The sequence below is a fragment of the Sus scrofa genome, chromosome 4 (genome assembly GCF_054392235.1).
Source record: "Sus scrofa isolate SSC_HxYL_T2T_F1_AM1 chromosome 4, Sscrofa_HxYL_maternal_Yorkshire_Landrace_v2.0, whole genome shotgun sequence".
NCBI lineage: Eukaryota > Metazoa > Chordata > Mammalia > Artiodactyla > Suidae > Sus > Sus scrofa.
In genome coordinates this window covers 54,822,944-54,842,894 of record NC_139386.1, presented here as the reverse complement: position 1 = coordinate 54,842,894, position 19,951 = coordinate 54,822,944, and the positions used below count along the sequence as shown (strand labels likewise).

Below are 19,951 nucleotides of genomic sequence, written 5' to 3'. Positions count from 1 at the left end.
ACCACTCCGAAGACCCGGAGGAGCGGAGTTTTCCAAAGGCATCGTGGGGCGTCCTTGCTGCGCATGCTCGCGGGAAGCCGGATTCTGGGTCCGGAGTTAGAGGCTTTGGGCGGCCGCGGCAGAGCGCGCGGAGCCGGGGCGGCGGGGGAAGCGCGCGCTTAAAGCGCGGCGCCGGCGACGCGAGCACGCGGCGCGCTCCTGAGGAGGGAGGCGTGGGGTCGGCCGGGGGTGGTGCGTGGCCGGGGTGGGGGTGGGGGGAGGGTCGGGTGGCGGCGAGCGCGGCGAGCGGGTTCCAAGTGGCTGCAGGCGGCCTGGGCTGCCGGGGCCAACGCCTGGGTGGCTGCTGCCGCCGCCGCCGCCGCGCTTGCTGCGAGATGGCGATCTTGGGCGCGGAAGGGTGAGGGCGCCGCCGCTGCCGTGGCCGCTGGACCGCCGGGAGCCGACGGCTCCGCGCCGGGTAAGGACGCCGCGGTGCGGCGGGGGCCGGGGGGTGCAGGCGGGGCGGGGCAGGGGCCGGGGGGCGCGGGCCGGGAGCCCCCGCGGCTGTGCCGGCAGCCCCGCACCGGCCGCCCCGGGGCGGGACCCTCCGCGGGGCAGGCTGGGCCCGTCGCGCCGTCTGGGCTGCTGGCTCCAGCCCCGGGGGCCGAGACTTTTCTGGGGTGGGGTCGCCGGTCCTGCCCTGACTTGGTCCTGGCACAGGCCTGAGCTAATGATACTGGAGCGGAGAGAAGTGTTTCCGTGACTCGGCAGCCGCAGTTCTTAGGCTTCCTTCGCCCTCTACCTTCTCTTCCTTTCCCTAACAGCTCTCCAAAAACCTCCGAATATGTGGACTTAACTGCCGGTGCCCTGACTTTCACCGCAATTCCACCGTCCCAAACCAAGGACTCCCCGCCTTAGAACGTCTTTTTCTGATGTGTGTGTGTGTGTGTGTGTGTGTGTGTGTTTAAATCTCTCCGGGTTCTTCACTGACTCTGTAGCTCCCCCCAGCACAACCCCCACCTCTACCTTTGTGACCTGGTAGGTCCCAGTGACCTTGCAGTTTTTACTAGTCCTTATCTTATCTGTGACTTGGACCTTTTTTCATCCTTTAAACTTTTTTTTAAAATAAATTTTGTAATTTGCCCCTTGCTTTTAAAACCTTTAAATGACCAGTCTTGTGCATAGCCCTTTCTTTGCTCCATCTGTTCGGAGTTGAGCTTCCTTTGCTCCCGTGATTATATGAAACCTTTATTACCAAAGAAGAGGAGTATCTGTCAATTTGACACTTTTACTCTTCCAGGATAAAGTATTTTCCAGGTTCTTGATGTGCCTTTCTTTTTCTGTTCGACGGGTTTTTATCTTTTTGTGTAGCAAATAAGCTTTAAAAGATGTGTTTCTGCTTTAAAATGCTATTGGTAATAAGCAGTGTAAAAGAACAACATCCAAAGTTATCTTCCCCCACTTTGGTGTTTTTGCCTGAAATACCTAGTGTGCAGTTGTATGCAGGTTTCTGGAAGAGTTCATGCTTAAGTATAAATCCACTTTGCGGGTCCCATTAGGTCTCTGTGTACTATGCAAGCAAAATGGACCTTTTAAAAAGAAAGGCGTTCTTTTATTTAGGTGACTTGTTTTTAGCCATAAGGTAGGTAATAGTTAATATTTTTTAAATTGAAAACTTACTGGCCAAGTGGTGGGAGCTCTTCAAATTGAGAAGTGTAAAGTATATGGGGGAGCAGTTCTGATGTAGTTTATTAACATTTTTAAATGCAAAACTCTTTATATGACCTACAACATAGGGCTTTGAAAAGCGGTAACTAAGGGTTATGTTTTTTGGAAGCTTGCCACGATAGAGGATGTTGCATATAAGGTCTCTGCCCTCAAGAGATAGTAATCTGCCTACCTTCCGAAGGCTGAAATTTCTTCTGCTTTCTTACACGGTTATTAAGCATCTACTGCATGACTGTGATGTATTGGGAATATAAAGATGAGGATGATGACAGTTTCTGCCTTCACAGACTCGTTAGGCAGGTAGGACTATACACAAATGCCTCATTTGTCTTTTAGTATATAGCTGTGTTTCATATGGAATTCAGCTTCAGAGAGGATAGACCTCACATCTCACTCAGCGGGGTGGGATTAGGGTTATCTCATAGCGCTTCTGGTTCCTAAAATCTTTGTTTTGAAGGGTGACTTTAGACTTGATTGGCTAGGAAAGGTAATCCAGGCAGAAAGGAGGGACTAAGAGAGCACAGACTTCATACATTTGAGGAGAGGCAAGTATTTTTTGTATGACGAGTTTGTATCAGTGTAACGGGTGATAAAGCTTGAAGCAAAAATTTGGACCAGTTTATGGATTTCTATTAATGCCAGACTTTTGACCTTGACTGTAGTAAGCAGTGGGGGTTTTACAGATGATTTTTGAGTTGGGAATGAGGACTGATCTGGCAGCAGTGTGTAGTATGATTTGAAGTAGAGAGAACCTGGAGGTAGAAAGACTTCTTGATTGCTGTGGTCATAGCTGTGGGGGGTCTGAACTGTGGCAGTAATAATAGGAATGGAAAGGAGGAGGATAGAGTATACAGAGTTTGATGATGAGAGAGAGAATGAAGGCGGTAAAAATAACTAAGATGCTGCATGACTGTGATGTATTGGGGGGAATATAAAGATGAGAATGATGACAGTTTCTGCCTTCACAGACTTGTTAGGTAGGTAGGGAGTATAGTCATTGGTTGGGAGTATAGTCTTTTTGAGCAACATCCAAGAAGCTTTATTTTCAGCATATGTGTGTTACTTTACAGTAGTACTTCTGAGCCTTTGGGGGAATAGTAATTCTGGGTGAAACTTGATGAAATCTGTGACTTGAAAAATTTCCGTATATGTTTGTGCTTCATGGCTATAATTTTAGGGGAGTCAGTGGACCACCTAAAGCTCATCTGTGGAACCCATGGGCCAGTGGGTTGGGATCAGTGCTCGGAATTACTAGGGGCCTTTTAAAACAATTGAATCTAGGTCGCAGACGCGGCTCGGATCCCGAGTTGCTGTGGCTCTGGCATAGGCCGGTGGCTACAGCTCCGATTCGACCCCTAGCCTGGGAACCTCCATATGCCGCGGGAGCGGCTCAAGAAATGGCAAAAAGACAAAAAATAAATAAATAAATAGAACAATTGAATCTTTAAATGCTTTCATTTACCAATAAGAAGCTCTGCTTGTAGAGACATATTGTGTGTACATCTACAGAAGCTATCTCCTTAGTCGTGTGTTGTGGTTTATAGCTTACAGAGATTTTTGACCAGCTTTTCTCATTTGCTATTGTATTACAGAACAGACTAGCTCAAGAGGTTAAATGATTTGTCCCAAGCATTTCAATTAGCAAGTGGATAAAGTGGAATCAGGAATTGATTGACAATGATGGTTTTCTTCGGTGTGTGAAGGTGCGCAACTGATTTATCAATTAGACGTAGCACTGCCTTTAAGTGACCTCATCTGTAAGGACGGATGATCCCGGGAGGTTCCTTCCAATTCTTAACATTTTGTGATTCTTGGGTTTTAGGTTTTTACTGAACTTTGTATGTTTCTTGTTTTCCATGTGCAGGAGAGCTGGTGAAGCTGAGGGTAAATTGGGCGCAAGGAGAGAAGATGGCAATATTAGAACTATCCAGTTCTCCCTTATTTCCTTTGTATCTCTTTTTGGGTTTGAGGGGTGGAGTTGGAGGAGAAGTGAAATAAACTTTTAAAAACTTTTCTCTATTCTGTCTTGTCTATTCAGGTATTCCCTGCTCAAAAATAGTCCATCTTCATTCAGGAACCCTTTATCAAGGAAAAATTAAAACTTTTGAGAATGATGAAATACAGGAACCTACCTAGTCAGTGAATTTTTTCATTGTATAAAATAGCTGACTCTCCCTATTGTGGTTAAAGCATAATTTAATTAGTAAACACTTGACTTTTTTGCATCTGTAGGATTGTCTTCCTGGTAGGGAATCAGAACAAGCTATTACTTAGTATCTAGAAACTTTGATTCCATTATTATTAGAAAGGCTAGGATCTTTTTTACTTTCTGTAAAAATATGATGTAATTATAACAAGCAGTGGAAAAAACAATAAATTAGCCATAAAAGTGGTTATCGAAGTAACTAGTTACTAATACACCACAGCTTAAGGCAACACCACATCGCCAACCCACTAAGTGAGGCCAGGGATCAAACCCTTTGGATAGTAGTCAGATTCATTTCTACCAAGCCACAGTGGGAACTCCTGAGTTAAACTTCTTTACTGTGGAGGTCTGAACTTGTCTGTTTCCTCATTTGTGTTGAAATGGTGACCTCATTGTAGTGGCCATTGGTAGGTAAATTTGAAATTTTAAAGTATTTATTAGTATTAAAATAATTATTTTCCCATTAAGGAAAAAGCAGAAGGTGATTTCTTATCTGAAAAAATACATTGGTGAAATGTAGGTAATTATTTCCTTTTGAAAATTTGTTGCTTTTAATTTAGCGGTTCTTATAGGTGAGAAACTCCAATAAACTTATAGGTGAAGTTTATTTTCCTTTTATAAAAGCCTTGTTTTATGAAAATTTGTGCTTTTGTAGCATATAAGCCAGTATCTGATTTTCAGAAATGTGTATCATATTTCGTGATTTTTACCAGTACCTAAGAAGCCTTATCGTTTAAAAAAAAAAAAAAAATTATCCTAAAAAGTTTTTAGTGTACATTTTAAATTCACTTTTTTTTTGGAGTATATTTTGTAAAACCATTTGTCAGTTAATTCCTAAGTTATAAGAAAGATCAACATTTATCTTGACATTCCATAAATCCATCACTTGTTCTCAACACTTCCGGGTGCCTCTGCTGCCTGACATACACTGTACTCAGTGCTGGACTAACAGTGCAGTGATGACTGACATGGAACCTGCCCTCTGGGAATGTGTCATTTGGGAGATCCACTAACCTCAGGAAGGGCATAGACTTTATCTTCTGGGATTATAATGAATTTTAATTATTATAATTTTATAACCCTTTTTTTTCTGGGTTTTAAACAAATTAGTCAAAAAGACAGGGAACCGAACGAGCATTGTTTTGGGTTATTGCTGTGTAACAAACCGAAAACTAAGTGACTTAAAACAACCAGGTTTTGTTTTCTTTTCTTCCTCACAGTTTTGCTATCTTATCCTGGGCTGGGCTCATTTGAGCAATTCTGCTGGGGTTGCTGGTGGTCTTGCGGATGAATGGCATTCAGCTGGCAGTTTAGCCAGGTGCTGGTCTTCTCTCTTTCTCTTACTCTTTCTCTTTTATCACATAGTCTTGTTTCAGGGTCACATATCTCCGTGTGGCCATTCCAGAAGGATTGCTGGCTTTACGTGGTGTTAGGGCTTCCAGGAGTGCAAAAACAGAAGCAACCAGGCCTTAAGTCATGTGCTTGGAATCAGCATAGCCTCATTTCTGCTGCATTCTATTGGTTAAAGTAAGTCACAGGTCCTGCCCATATTCAAGAGAAAGGGACTACTGTTAAGTACTAAATTACAGCATTACACCAGATAGCTGTATTACCCCCAAAAGGGGGCTTTGGGAATACTGTTTTGGAAGCTGAGACTTAAGCTGCCTGGTACTTTTAGTACTTTGAGTCTATCTAAAGGAAAGCTGAGTCTAAAGGGCAAATGATAAGCATGTTTGGCTTCTTAATCTGATAGGAATAACCAGCACTGCTTGGGTAGAAAAGAAGAGAAAGTGATGGACCCCTGGGGTTTGAGTCCTGGGATTTGCTGCCATAATGGGGCAGGATTAACTTGATATATTTAAGAGCAAGAAAGTGCAGGACCCAGAGCCCAGGCTGGTCCAAAACAGTGATTTACTCAGTTTCATAAATTGGACCAGACCAGCATCCCAGTCTGTACCTCATGCAGAGAATGAGGAGCTATCGATGAGCTTTTGTGATTAGATATGAGACCTAGGGTGGCAGAGCTTCTTGGCCAGTCACTCTGGCCTTGACTAGTCTTGAGCAGCCTGGTGCCTTACAAGTAGTATTTTCTGTTTGCAGTGTCTGGGAAAAGTTTGGGATAAGCCACCCTTCCTTGAGGAGGAGGAGTCATAATGGAGAGAATATTCTTTGTGGAGATTGGAATGGAAGTTCTGTCGCTTAGGGAAATGCAAAGAATCAGGTAATGCTCATCTTTCCCAGTGACAGGCAGGTTCACTGATTGCTAGCTGGGGTTTTCTCACCTTATCTTCATCACTTATCTTTATCTCACTGTCACTTGATCTTAATTTCAGTGGTATCTTTCTTTTTTTTAAGTTCAAGTTGTATGCTAAGTAATGTTATGGCTAACTATGAAATGAAGAAAGTGCGTATTTCATTGTTACTATATTTAGCTGCTGAGTGGAATAATGAATCTGTGTATTTCATGTAAAGAATTTAGGTGTAGATTTGGAACATTTTTGAATTTTGAATAGACTCAAAAATGGGCCCCTGCCTCCTAGTGCAGATCTCCGCCAATTTCTGAATATAGTAGTTCATTGGCTGTTGTGGGTAGGACTTGATGATTGAATGTACTGAGAGACATGATTTATCTAAATAGGAAAAGCTAGGCCACAAAAAAAGATGTAGATAGAATAATTACCTTAAGGCATTTCTTTATGGCTCTCCTCCCTGCCCTACTTTACACGGATAGTTTAAAAATCTACGAGCATTAACTGAATCATAGGTGTGATAGCTTTTTATTTAAATAAGGAAAATAAGTTCTTTTGATAGCTGTTTAATATACCCATAATAATTGAGTCCTGACTTGAAGTAAGATACCCCTGTTATACATTAGCCCCAACTTGCCAAGAAGAACTACTCTTCTTGTTTAATGTGGGGAGGAGAATTACTCAAATTAATTTGCTCTGTATAAATTGTCATACTTTACCTTAGAAGTAAATAAACTAGATTGTTCTGCTCTTAAGGTTGAAGAATTAGAGGCATTCTGGCATGTGGGTTAAGAGTTGTAGCTTTAAATTCAGGCAGAGCTGATTTTCATTCGTGATGCTTAATAGTAGTGTTGCCTAAGTTTCTTCTTCTGTAAAAGGTAAAGAATATCTTCCTTACTGGATTTTTGTTATGGTTCATTAAAGTAATGTCTGTGAAGCAGAAAGTGTGGTCCCTGGGACATTAGCAGCTCTTACATCATTTTTATTGCTCTTAATTTATTATTATTAACAAGTTGACAATTTAAACAGGTAGTGGGTCCACTTTTCTGGGAGCCAGTCATTTCTCAAGGACAGATGTAATTTAGTTTGGCATGAGCAGAGCTGCATAGCAAGTGTCACCTCTTAACTTGAAAAATAAGTTGCTAAAAGGTTAAGAATGAATCTGAGAAAGATTCTGACTCAACATGACTGACTGGCAGTGTATCAGCTGGTGATGGTTTGACTGTGCAGTCTGAGAACAAGAAATTGTTAACACTGTCACTGGATGAAGTTCAGGGCAGATCAGTGTTTGCTAAAGTGTGGTCCCTGCATCACAGTCATCTGGGATATTGGTTAAACATGTAGATTCTTGAGTCCCTTCCTTGATAGTGGAGTTCAGGCATCTTCCTTTTGAGTAAATACTTCAGATGATTTTGTATTCATTAATTTTAGAACTGCTGGTATAAACTGAACCAGTAATTCGGGGTTCTAGTGTTCTCTGAGGCCATTTTTTAAGCTACAGGGTTCAATAAATACACACTTAAAATGTAAATACAAAGAGAGCTTAGTATCTGAACCTTTCAGTTATTTCAAGAGGCTTAAGATAATTGTTAAGGACTTGACCCAAACAAACTATAGAAACCTGATACATGATGATTACAGCAAGATGCAGACTAGAAAAGTAACTGCAAAAGGCATCCATCAGAATTCCTTGTTCAAAAAATTTCCCACATACATCTTCTCTCTTTTTTTTTTTTTTTTTTTTGGCTTTTTTTAGGGTGGCCCCCACAGCATATGGAGGTTCCCAGGCCAGGGGTTGAATCCGAGCAGTTGCTGCTGGGCTATGCCACAGCCACAGCCATGCCAGAACTGAGCTGCGTCTGCAGCCTACATCACAGCTGAAGGCAACACTGGATCCTTAAACCACTGAACAAGGCCAGGGATTGAACCCGCAACCTCATGGTTCCTAGTCGGATCCGTTTCTGCTGTGCCACAACAGGAACTCCTGTATTTCTTTTTAAAAAATGCCTACTGAGGAGTTCCTGTTGTGGTTCAGCAGAAACAAATCTAGCATCCATCGAGGATGCAGGTTTGATTCCTGGCCTCACTCAATGGGTTAAGGATCTGGCAGTGCCTTGAGCTGTGGTGTAGGTAGGTCGCAGATGCTGCTCTGATTTGGCGTTGCTGTGGCTGTGGCATAGGCCAGCGGTTGCAGTTCAGATTCGACCCCTAGCCTGGGAACCTCCATATGCTGGGATGTGGTCCTAAAAAAAAAAAAAGGATAAAAAATTCCTACTGAAATAGTTAGATATTGTGGTTATTTATCTGTTAATCTTACTGCTTTTCAGTTAATTAAAATAAGCTACACTGAAATTGTGATTTTGACTGAAGTGTGTCTTAATTTGGAATTTGTTCTTTTGGGTAGAAGATAGGTTGGATGGCAGCCATAATCTGTCTTTTGTGGGAAAGGCCATTGCTTACTCTAAGCATATTGATTTCAGAAGAAAGTCATGAGGGTTTAAATTTTAAGTCAATCAATCAATCAAAAAAAAAAAAAAAAAAACCTCAAAGGTTATTTTCTTTAATTTTTCCTTTGGGCAGTGGTGGGTGGTGACATCCTGCATCTGTGTCATTTTAACCCTCCTCAGTCCCATATCTTGTCATTGGAACAGCAGATCTGTAAGTTGGGGCGGTTCCTGGAAAAAACTTAACCTATGTTTATATCAACCTTATTTTTATCATGTTAGTACATTTTGTGGTAAAAAAAATTCATTCTAAACCCACGATTCTTCCTAAATTTAATTGGAAAGGATTAGTTCACATTTGTTGAGGAGCCTACTGGGTTTTTTTGTCTTCAATGACTACGGCCAGTTCTTTGGGGAGAAAAGCAACAATAAACTCATCTCCTTGTCCTTTGAGCTATGAAATACCTTGTCGATGTTTAGATGTGAATACTGGGAATGGAAAGTATACATCACACTCAGGAATCATTGTTCCATGTTGAATGTTTTGGTAATCATCATTTGTTTGAAACTTCTTTGTGATTTAATTTTCCTGTGAAGCATTGGCTGTTTAAGAGCTTAGACCTTGAAGTAAGACAAACCTAGACTGAGTTCTGGCACTTAATTACTGGCTGAGTGATCTTGGTCAAGGTGACCTTCGATTAAGCCTTAGTTTTATCATATGTAAACTAGGTGTTCATATGTAAAATGGTGATAGTACCTATTCATAGATTTATTACTTGGCTTAAATCTGACACTTAGTATTCAGTAAATATTCAGTAGAATGCATCTATAATACCTTGTTTTTGGTGTCAGATGTGTTTCGGAGTTAATATTTTTCTTTTAATTTTAGGAAGGTAATACACTCAATACTCTGTTATATAAAACCCCAATGGGATGGCACCCTGTACTTTCCTTGGCCAATATTTGATTACGGGTAAATGAGGACAAAAAATAGCCACACATCTGGTCAGATTTTGCTGCGAAATGAGTTCAGTTTTTGCCACTAAATGAATTATGAAGAAACTTTTAAGTTTTTATAGCTTTGGGGGTTTTGGATTTGTGGATTGTGTCCCTGTATTTTAAACTTAAAAAGAATTACGTTATTCTAGGAGTAAATTTTAGCTGTTTATCTCATTTTGGAAAGTTTCTGTGTATTTTGTTCTGTTTTGATTTTTTTTTTTTTTTTGGCCGTGCCCATGGCATGTGGAAATTTCCTATCCAGGGACTGAACCTGTGCCACAGCAGTGACCTGACCCACAGCAGTGACAACAGATCCTTAACCTGCTGCAGCACAGGTGAACTCCTCTGTATTTTGGATTCTAATATTTTCCTCTAAGAATGGGGATATCTAAAAGTTCATACTTAGCAGGCTGCTTTAAAATTCTTGGGAAGAGTATTTATAAATAGTAAATTAACATTGTGTTCTGTTACTTGAATAGCTTTAAAATATTTTAAAATTGTGTATTTACAACAAAGAATTTAGTAGTACTCTACTCCTCTTGAGTGTGCTTAAGTGTAATTTTGATCTGATTCTTACTGCAGATGTGGGGAGTTCGCTTTGTATGATTTTGCAGCATGGCCATGTAATGGAAGTGCCTTTCTTAACCTACTGTTCTCTGTACTGTTGTGGAGTATGGTAGAAAAATATTGGAGTTTCTCTGCCTCAGAGTAATTGAGAGTGTGACTGGAGTGGTGGTGGTGATGGGAAGGTGTTGTTAGGAGATTGGTCACCTTCTATATTCTACTCTAGAAACAATTCTCATTTCCTAGAATTGATTTTAACATTTCTTTTCCCCTTCACAAAACTATGTTGGTGTCTTCATTTTACAGATAAGAAAACTGAGACTTAGGTTAAATATACCCAAATAGTAAAATTGAAGTTTGAACCTTGGTCTCCAACTCTGAAAGCTGTTCTATTACATCACCCAGCATGCTCTTCTCACACTAGAAAATGACACTTTGGAACTGAAGAGTTAGCAAATCTCCATGACTACTTAAATACTGGAAAATTAGAATCCTTTATATATTTGGAAATAAAGGTATATTCTGGGGTGAACATCTGTCTGGGGTGTGATATCCTAGTGACCAATGCAGGGCAGGAGAGTACTGCCCTGGGCAGCAGGCCTGGGTTTGGCCTGACATTAAGAAGCTTTGTGTCCCTGAGTGAGCCTTTTGATCACCTCTCAGCTTTAGCTGTAAGCTTTCATGACTCTGCTTTCTGCTGCTTCATGAGAAACAGCAAATACCATGTATTTGAAAAATACCAAACCTTTAAGATTTTTTTAGTTTGAAGGTAAAAGTCCGATAAGCAAGTATTATTTTATTAAAATACTACACTGTGAGACAAATGACAGATTATTTATGAAAATATTTGTGTCATTTTGAAATGTGAGATGTTACATGACATAGTTAGACATGAAATTTGATCTTTGCAAAATAAGACTGTTATGTTGCCCCGGATGTTTTTCCCAGAATACATGGAAATGATTTATTAAACACAGTCCCAACAGCTTACCTCCTCATTGTTAATGTGCTTATGTTTTTACACACACTGTTTCAGATTATTCGTTCTTTTTCAACCTTCAGGAAAAGCATTTGCAATGACTAGCTTAAAAGCCTCACAAAACCACCTCACCGTGAAGTTGCTTAAGTGATAATAAGAGAATAGGAACATCAGATTGATGCATCATGCTACTTATTTTAAGGCTTGGATTTAGCTCAACATTTCTATTTTCTGTTTTTGTAGTGAAAAGAGTGTAGGCTTTGAGGCCAGACTTGGGTTCAAAATCCTTACTTTCACTAGTTTTGTGACCCTGGGCAATTTACTTAAATTCCTGAAACCTCATTTTACTTACCTGTTAGAAATAATAAGGACTCTGAAGGGTGATTGATAACATTAGAGATAGTTTTTTATTTTATTTTTTTGCAACATGACTGACAAATAATAGGAGCCTAATAAATATATGGTCACTGTGATTCTTACTATTTTTGGAGTCAGAGACCTGACTCAGATTCCAGGTTTAAGATTGACCGAGTTTCTGCGTCACTTAGGCTCCCCATCTAAATGTCGCCAGTCCCAGATAGTTATGCTGTGTCATCTTATCCTTCTGCCCAGGGAGTATTAACACAGTTCTTTTTTCATTTTAACTTCAGTGGATTCTATAAGTTTGGTGCTCAGGTTTTGAGATGCTGTTATTTGAATTCTTTTCCTTAATTGACATTATTCAGCACAAGACTAGGAAACCTGTGTTCCACTGATACTAAGGCTTGGGGGGAATTACCAAATGCAAACATTTTCTACTTGAAAAATTTAGATAATTTGCCACTATAAATATAATATTGTGTATTATAAAAAATTGAGAAGTTATAGCAAATTATAAATGGTTTCATTCTCATTTTGGTGTAGTTTACTTTTGTTGATAGAAATAAATTTTAGTATCAAAATTCTTTTAAAACAGAGAAATAGGAATTATTTTCCTAAATGAAGAATAAAATTAGTCAATGCATGAGTAAAAATGTATTTCTTTTTTTTTTAAATTATTATAACCTGAGGAGAGAAGGGGATGGAGAAGGGAGAGAAGGAAAGATTAGTGTGATTAAAAGACACACTAATTGTGCCAGAGGCCTGTGTTTTTGATTTGTTTTTAAGGGCTATAATTGTTAAGCTTGAAAATTAGAATAGTTGCTGCTAAATTTGTTGAAATATTTTCTTTCTCATTAATGTTTCCTAGCAAATGGAGTACAAACATTTTCGATATTCCTTAGTGGAGGGAAACTATTTCATTTTTTGCAAAATTGGTATAAGGTATTTGATTATATTTTTAAAAGGTGCATTTTATGGAGCAACATCACCATCTTGTGGCCTTGTAGAAAATTGTTGCCAAAGTTATGTTTTTGAAACTACAAGCATAAATTAAGTTGTTCTCTGATAGCTCAATCAGGTTTGTGTTTGGCAGTTCTTACTGTAAATGGGGAATGAGGAGTAGAAAATAAAATGATTTGTACGTTAGGATTGTAACTTTGTAAAATAAATCTGTACTGGAGGAAAATAATGGTATAAAAATGAAAATAGTTGCAAGTTAAGTTGGTGCAAAGACTGGATGGTTGCTTCTCTTTCATGTTTTCATGAACTGTGCAGTATTTTAGGTCAGGCATTTTTAAGCTAGAAAATCTCTATATGTTCTGTCCTCCATTTTTTTATTAATATGATTACCAAGGCCCAGAGAAATGTAGATGCCCTGTCTTACTCAGCCATTTAGTGAGTGAGACTGTTACCTAGAGCAGTGTTTTCTAAGCTGGTGACTCTTATTAGAGGAGTATTTCTTATGTGAAGTTGTATACTTTTTTCATCTTGATGATAATTTCATCAAAATTTCTTTTCTTTCTTTCTTTCTTTCTTTCTTTCTTTCTTTCCTTCTTTCCTTCTTCCTTCCTTCTTTCCTTCCTTCCTTCCTTCCTTCCTTCCTTCCTTCTGCACCCAGGGCATATGGATATTCCTGGGCTGGGGCTTGAACCCTTGCCTCCACAGAGACAATGCTGAATCCTTAATCCACTGTGCCACAGCGGGAGCTCCAAAAGTAAATTTTAAATTTCATTTAAAAGAGCACTGAAAAACTAAATTAGCCTATTTGGTTTTAAGCCTGTGTTTACTCAGTTGTTTTTGAGATTCAAATCATTGATAATAATTATTCATATGTAATAATCTTAATAGTATTAAACATTCCCCTGTGATAGGCTTTTAGGAGGGTGTATTGGATACAGTAGTCATTGGCCAGGATTTGTCCTGTACTGGTGGAATTTACAAGTTTAGAATGTAGTGAGAAAAATAAAGCTATTTTGAAGAACACAAGAGTTTGATATCAGAGTTTCTGGGAAAAGAAAAGACAGCTATAGCTTATTGAGTGTTTCCAGTGTGTTGTCAGGCACCATGCAAAGTGCTTTTGGTACTTTTTCTCAGTGTCAGCCATTTATTTTCGAATTTTGCTTTCAGTTTTGCATATGCACACAAATACGTATTTGTGGAAGTTCTGAAACATTTCTGTGGACACTACAAGTGGTTTGACTCTTATGGGTCTGGTAGGATTTTGTGGCTTGGTCTTGGTGTTATACCACCATTTATAACATTTCTGATGGGAAAATTTATACTGTCTTCTAAGCTGTCATCTTTCCTTCAGACTTTTAGAATCTGATTAATGTATAGTTTGGGAATTAGCTTATGACTTCTAAATGATTTTGAATATTTAGTTAGGGACCGAAAGTGTCCAAGTTTAATGTGTTTTTTTTCTGTTGTTCATATACTTTTGGACATTTGAGTATTTAATAAGACAAATTAATATTTTGAGTAACATATCCTTTACCTTTGTTTTGGACATTTTTGTATTGAGCCATTATTGTGGGCTGTGGAGAAAAAAATCACATTGAAAGGTGGACTTGTACCTGATGCTCAGAATTATCAGAGCGAAGATAGGAAAGGGTAGTGGTTTATCATCCCCACCTGTGTAGGATTTTCTATATAATATTTTAAATTTTCAGTTCTGTGCTATTTAAGTACTCTATTTTTATTTATTTTATTTTATTTGTCTTTTTGTCTTTTTAGGGGTGCACCTGCAGCATATGGAGGTTCCCAGACTAGGGGGGTCTAACCAGAGCTACAGCTGCTGGCCTACACCACAGTCACAGCAAGGCTGGATCTGAGCCGCGTCTGCAACCTACACCACAGCTCGTGGCAATGCTGGATCCTTAACCCACTGAACAAGGCCAAGGATTGAACCTGCAACCTCATGGTTCCTAGTCGGATTTGTTTCCTCTGTGCCACGACGGGAACTCCAAAGTACTCTTTTTTAAAATCTAAACATTCTAACTAGTCTATAGGTTAAATGTATTAATTGTTAATCTTCATTTAACACATTTTTTGTGTGTATAGTAAGGGCTGAGCACTGAGCTAGGGGCTGGAATTATAAAGATGAGTAGTAATAAAGAAATTTATGGTGTAGTGGAAAAGATAAAGAAAAACTTGGTTATAGCTGTGTATGCTTGAACTGAATCTTGAGGGATAGTTAGAAATTAGATAGATGGGCGTGGGAATAACATGTAGGTTGTCACTGGTGCACACATGTGTCTGTGGGAGTCCATCGTCGTCATCCCCCCCCCCCCGCCCCCTCCCGGTGCAGCCAGGTTAAGGAAAACTGGTAGTGGATTGGAAATATTTGTCATTGGTGAGCTTTGGGCAAAGAGCTTTTCTGGAGAATAACAATTATTTTACTTTTTCTGGCATAATTTTAATGAACGAAGATGTCAAGAGAGAATGAATTTGAATGACAAATTTGATGGTAGCTAGGGTATGCCTTTTTCTTTTCTGTAACCTATGCTCTAAACAGCCAGCTCTAACGTGTTTTTGCTTCTAAACCTGAACTATAAAAAATGTGTTGAGGAAAAAAAAAAACAAAACCATACATCTGTGAGGATTGGTGCAGCTTCTCACCTGGGCCCAAGTCTCTGCCCTACCTGCCTCAAATTCCTTACCTACCACATCCCTGCTGAAAGAGGGAGATTTATCTGTGTTTACTGACCATTGTATTCCCAGTGCCTCAAAGAGTACCTCCTCCACTGAGGGAATTGGCAGGTAAAATTCCCTTCACTTTCTTTCCGGACAGTTCAGAGATATCTGCATTCTCATCCACTCTTTTCTCTTTCTAGTCTCAGTGTACGAGTAATTGTCTCTTGCCCTCTGTGTTAAACTTCAACCAATCTCCTGTCTTCTCAGAGGTCTTGTCTTAGTAATCATTGTCCCTTCTGTTAATGTCAGCTTCTTCCTTCCTGAAAGCATGTTCTATTCTCTTCTGTCTTCAAAAACAAACCTAGGTACATCTCCCTTTATGCCTCTATCTCTTTTCCTTCACAGTCAAACATCTGAATCGAGGTTTCTGGCTGTTTATTTATCTTTGAAGCCACTGCCCTCTGGTCCTGCCACTCCATTAAAAATGTTCTTGTTAAAGGCCTGGTAACATGCATGCGGTCCAGTAAACAGTTTTCTCTTTTTATTGATCTTACTGGGGCACTTGGTGAGGTTAGTTAATCCTGTTCTCCTTGAAATTCTTTCTTCAAGTTTTCTTTTGGTTTTCTTCAACCCTGTGCATATAGTCCTTGTCTGCTATTCAGCCTTTCAGGATTGGTGTTCCCTGGCTGCTATCTGACCTTCTGCTAATTGTAGGCTGTATACCTCTCCTGGGTGATTGCATGTACATCCACAGAGCACCTGTCACAGCAGGTGGCTCAGTTCATTCTTAAGCTCTGCTTATGGGATGTTGTGCATACCTTTACCTCCAGCATCTGTCTCTTGACTGAGTTCTGTCTCAGTCCGTCGGTAAATGTTTGGGGAGGGTGAGCCTTGCCTCATTCAGGCTATAGCCTGGATTCTGGGAATAGAATAAGACAGAGTCCCTGTACTTGGAGGTAAGGGGTGGGGTGGGGTTGGAGATGGAAGTAAGAGGATCAAATAAATAAATATTAAAAATTGGGAATTATTAGGAAAGGTAAAAAGGGTGAGGTGGTAGTTGAAGGAGTGAGGCTTTTGCTATGTCTAGGCTGACAGGAGATTCTTTCTGAATGGATCACATTTGAGTTGAGCCCTAAGACTGAGAAGGTAGCCAGGAAGTATCAGATGAAGCAGTAAGCACAGAGGCACAGAGGTCCTTCTGCAGTGCAAGTTGAGCAGGTTGGGGTGGCAGGAATGCCTGTGAGAGAGAAAAGGGAGAGGAGAGAAGTAGGAGAGGTAGGGGCTGCAGATCACATGGGGACATGAGTTTAGATCGATTATAATTAAAATGAGAGAACATTGGAGTGCAAAACAGAGTTATTGGGATGCATCCTGTTTTGGAAAGCTCACTGGACACTGGATGAGGGTGGATGTGGTATTGGGAGTAAGAGTTGGGCTGGGGGGCAGGGCTACCATGTGTTTGTGGTTTAGATGAGAAATCACGAAGCTTGGGGGGTTCCTGTTGTGACTCAGTAGTTAATGAATCCTGCTAGGAACCATGAGGTTTTGGGTTTGATCCCTGGCCTAGCTCAGATCCCACGTTGCTGTGGCTCTGGCATAGGCCAGCGGCTACAGCTTTGATTAGACCCCTAGCCTGGGAAGCTCCATATGCTGCGGGTGCGGCCCTAGAAAAGACAAAAGAAAAAGAAAAAAAGAAATTATGAAGCTTGGAAAAGAGAGTATGTTGGAGATGGTAAAAAGTAACCTCCCTTTCATTTATTCCTGAATCTGATAATCCGCCAGTTATCATAGATTCTGGTATCTCTGCTTCTTTCTCTATTTCAGGCTATTTCTAGTCTAGCCCACTTTCGCGTTACTCTCATAACAACACTGTTAGAGCAGTTTTTCCAAAACAAGTGTGTTCCTTCCCTGCTGAAAATGCACCGTCTCTCCGGCTTTCTTAATGGGTGCAGTTTTTTTTTCTCTTCTACCTTACGATTTCATCTCTTGCAACTCTTTCTCCACACAACTCTTTGAGCAAAACTACTTGTGTATTTGCTGCCCATATTGGTGGTCTCAATTCTCTGAATGCAGAAGGTCTCCACAGTACTTCATTCCTCTCAGTAGGCATCCTCACAATTCTTGTTACCATTCTCTCACAAGCCTTTCCTGACACCTCTTCACCTGTCTCACAAAATCTAATTTAGACGCTTCTCTTCTGTGCTTCTGTAGTATTCTCTGCACATCCCTGTCTGTGAGCTTGAAGTGGCTGATTTCCTTGTCTGTTTGCACTGCTAAATTATAAACTCACTGAGGGCAAAGAACGTATCTTAGATAATTTCGTAATCCTAGCGTTTTAGAAACATGCCTAGTGTATGTACATATATACACTAGGTGATTTAATTCAGAAAAAGTGTTAAAAGAAGTGCCTGATAGTCTAGTTGTTTATTGATCAGCTCTTCTTTGCCCCATAGTAAGTTAATTTTCTTTTACTGGAAGATTAGAGGCTTGAGGATTTCATAGGGAGAACATGGAGACCCAGTCACTGTTTTTTTTTTTTTTTTTTTTTTAATATTTTATTTATTTATTTATTTTTTTTTTTTTTTTTGTCTTTTGTCTTTGTTGTTGTTGTTGTTGTTATTGTTGCTATTTCTTGGGCCGCTCCTGCGGCATATGGAGGTTCCCAGGCTAGGGGTTGAATCGGAGCTGTAGCCACCGGCCTACGCCAGAGCCACAGCAACGCGGGATCCGAGCCGCGTCTGCAACCTACACCACAGCTCACGGCAACGCCGGATCATTAACCCACTGAGCAAGGGCAGGGACCGAACCCGCAACCTCATGGTTCCTAGTCGGATTCGTTAACCACTGCGCCATGACGGGAACTCCACCAGTCACTGTTTTTTAAGTGAAATCTTGTCTGACAGTGTAGGGGGTCCAAGAGGGAGTGGGTATGAAGCGGCAAATATTTGATCATGGAAGAGAATGGGAAATATGTCAGTAGAGTGATAGGGGGACGGCAACCAGATTCCACAGGTGGAACTGTGAGTGGGGGGTGACAAAGAAGTTAATTGGTCAAGGCATTTTTTTTTTCTTTTTTTTAAATTGTTCTTGTTTTGTCTTTTTTAAAAAATAATACACAGTCTGTAAAAAAGAAGATGGTATAAATGAGGGGAGGGTGTGTATCTTAGGAGGTGAAAGTTGTGAAGGTACTTGGTCACTTGGGAAAGTAGGAGGGGGTACTTCATTTTTAAAGATTTAATACTAGGTCAGGATTATGTGTAGTCTATTTTTATAAGACTCTCCATCAGAAATTATTTAAAATAAAGTAGGTGGCGTGAGTGTCTCAAAAGGCCTAAGCGTTACATTTTAGAAAGAACCCCAGGAGTTCCCTGGTGGCCTAGGGGTTAAGGAGTCACCATTGTTCCTGCTGTGCTTAAGTTTGATCCCTGGCCCAGGAACCTCTGCATGGCAGGGGCACAACCAAAAAATAAAAAAATAAAAATGAACCTCAGTATTGAGAAAAATTAACTGATAACATTACAATAAATATAGCAAGGCTATATGTATTTTTCTATAAATGGTTTACTTTTCATTGTCTCATATTTAATATTGTTTTTTGTTATATGCTTAATAATTTAGCATTTATATAGTACTTTGTAATTCACAAAGTGCTTATATAATATTAACCTCTCCTAAGATATCTGTTGTTTAGAGAGAGGTTAAGTTACTAGTTCAAGGTCATGTCGATTTATTTATTAAGCATTTGTGTACCAGATAGTTTTCTTAGCAGTTTGTCAATATTAACTCATTCATTTATTCTCCTAATAACCCTCCAGTGTAAGTACTGTTATCTTTCTTATTTTATAGATAGGAAAACTGAGGCACTCTAGGGTAAAGGAGCTTGCTAGTGGTGGAACCAGGATCTGAACCTAGGCAGTCTGGCTACAGAATTTACTCTCTTAACCACTATTATGTTGCCTCTTAGTAAACGTGAGAGCAGAAAATCAAATCCAAATTCAAACTAGACCCTGGTAGATTGTGTTGTTGGAAAAGAAGAGGTAAAAAAAAATTGGAAGATGAGAGAAAACAGAACCAAAAGGCTTGGGGGAAATTAATATATTTACCTCCTCTGGTTGAAAATATGAAATTGGGTGGAGATAGCAGGAGTTGGATATTAATACTGACTTAGGATATTTGGCATTTTGAAGATAAATACATTTTCCTCATTAAAAGCACTTCCTGTGTTCTCCCATAAAGTGGCATGTATTGTGCACTAAAAAGAAGTTTGGATTCACTGAAAGTACAGAAAGATGGAGGAGAGAGAGTTGTGGTTATTAGATACTATGATTAGACAGGCATTTTTGGATGAAAATAACACCGAGACTTCAGTCAGAAGATAAAAAGTACCTGTGGATGCCCATCTTTATTTGTCCTTTGTCTGGTGGATATTGCAGGTGATCTTCAAGTCACTGTTATTATTCCTTTGCACCCAGTAAATTTTCAAGGAGGGTGAAGTTCCTGTTTTGCGTTTAAGCAGATTAATCAGTGAAATTTATACGGACAGATTAGTATGGGCAAGTAAACTTTTAAAGAAATCAGCTAGCTTCTATCCCAGACAATTAAAAGAAGTGTATATCGCATGCTTAGTACCAAGTTTATTTTAAGGGAGAGGAAGACACATAGTGGTTGAGGAAGAAAAGCCCCATGGGAGATAGAATAGGAATTAAAAATCATGTTGAATTGTTAAAATTTGAGATGGTTGTACATAGCCTATTTTCTTGAGACAGGAATGTGAAAGTTTGAAACTTTGAGGTGCTGTGCAGACATAAAG

At 39.8% G+C, this 19,951-nt stretch overlaps 1 protein-coding gene across 18 annotated transcripts in view; it reads left to right on the top strand.

Annotated features, from left to right (window-relative positions):
• The first annotated feature begins 256 nt into the window (after positions 1 to 256).
• The window catches only part of WWP1 (WW domain containing E3 ubiquitin protein ligase 1), a 139,021-nt gene continuing 119,326 nt past the window's right edge, over positions 257 to 19,951 (top strand). For 15 of the 18 annotated variants that reach the window (XR_014843031.1, XR_014843033.1, XR_014843032.1 and 12 more), the window contains exon 1: positions 257 to 457. The gene's annotated coding sequence lies outside the window, so the exon portion shown is untranslated. Of the gene's footprint in view, positions 458 to 6,013; positions 6,135 to 19,951 lie in introns of all 18 variants that reach the window. The other 3 variants (XM_085021117.1, XM_021089147.2, XM_085021112.1) reach the window with 1 other exon arrangement.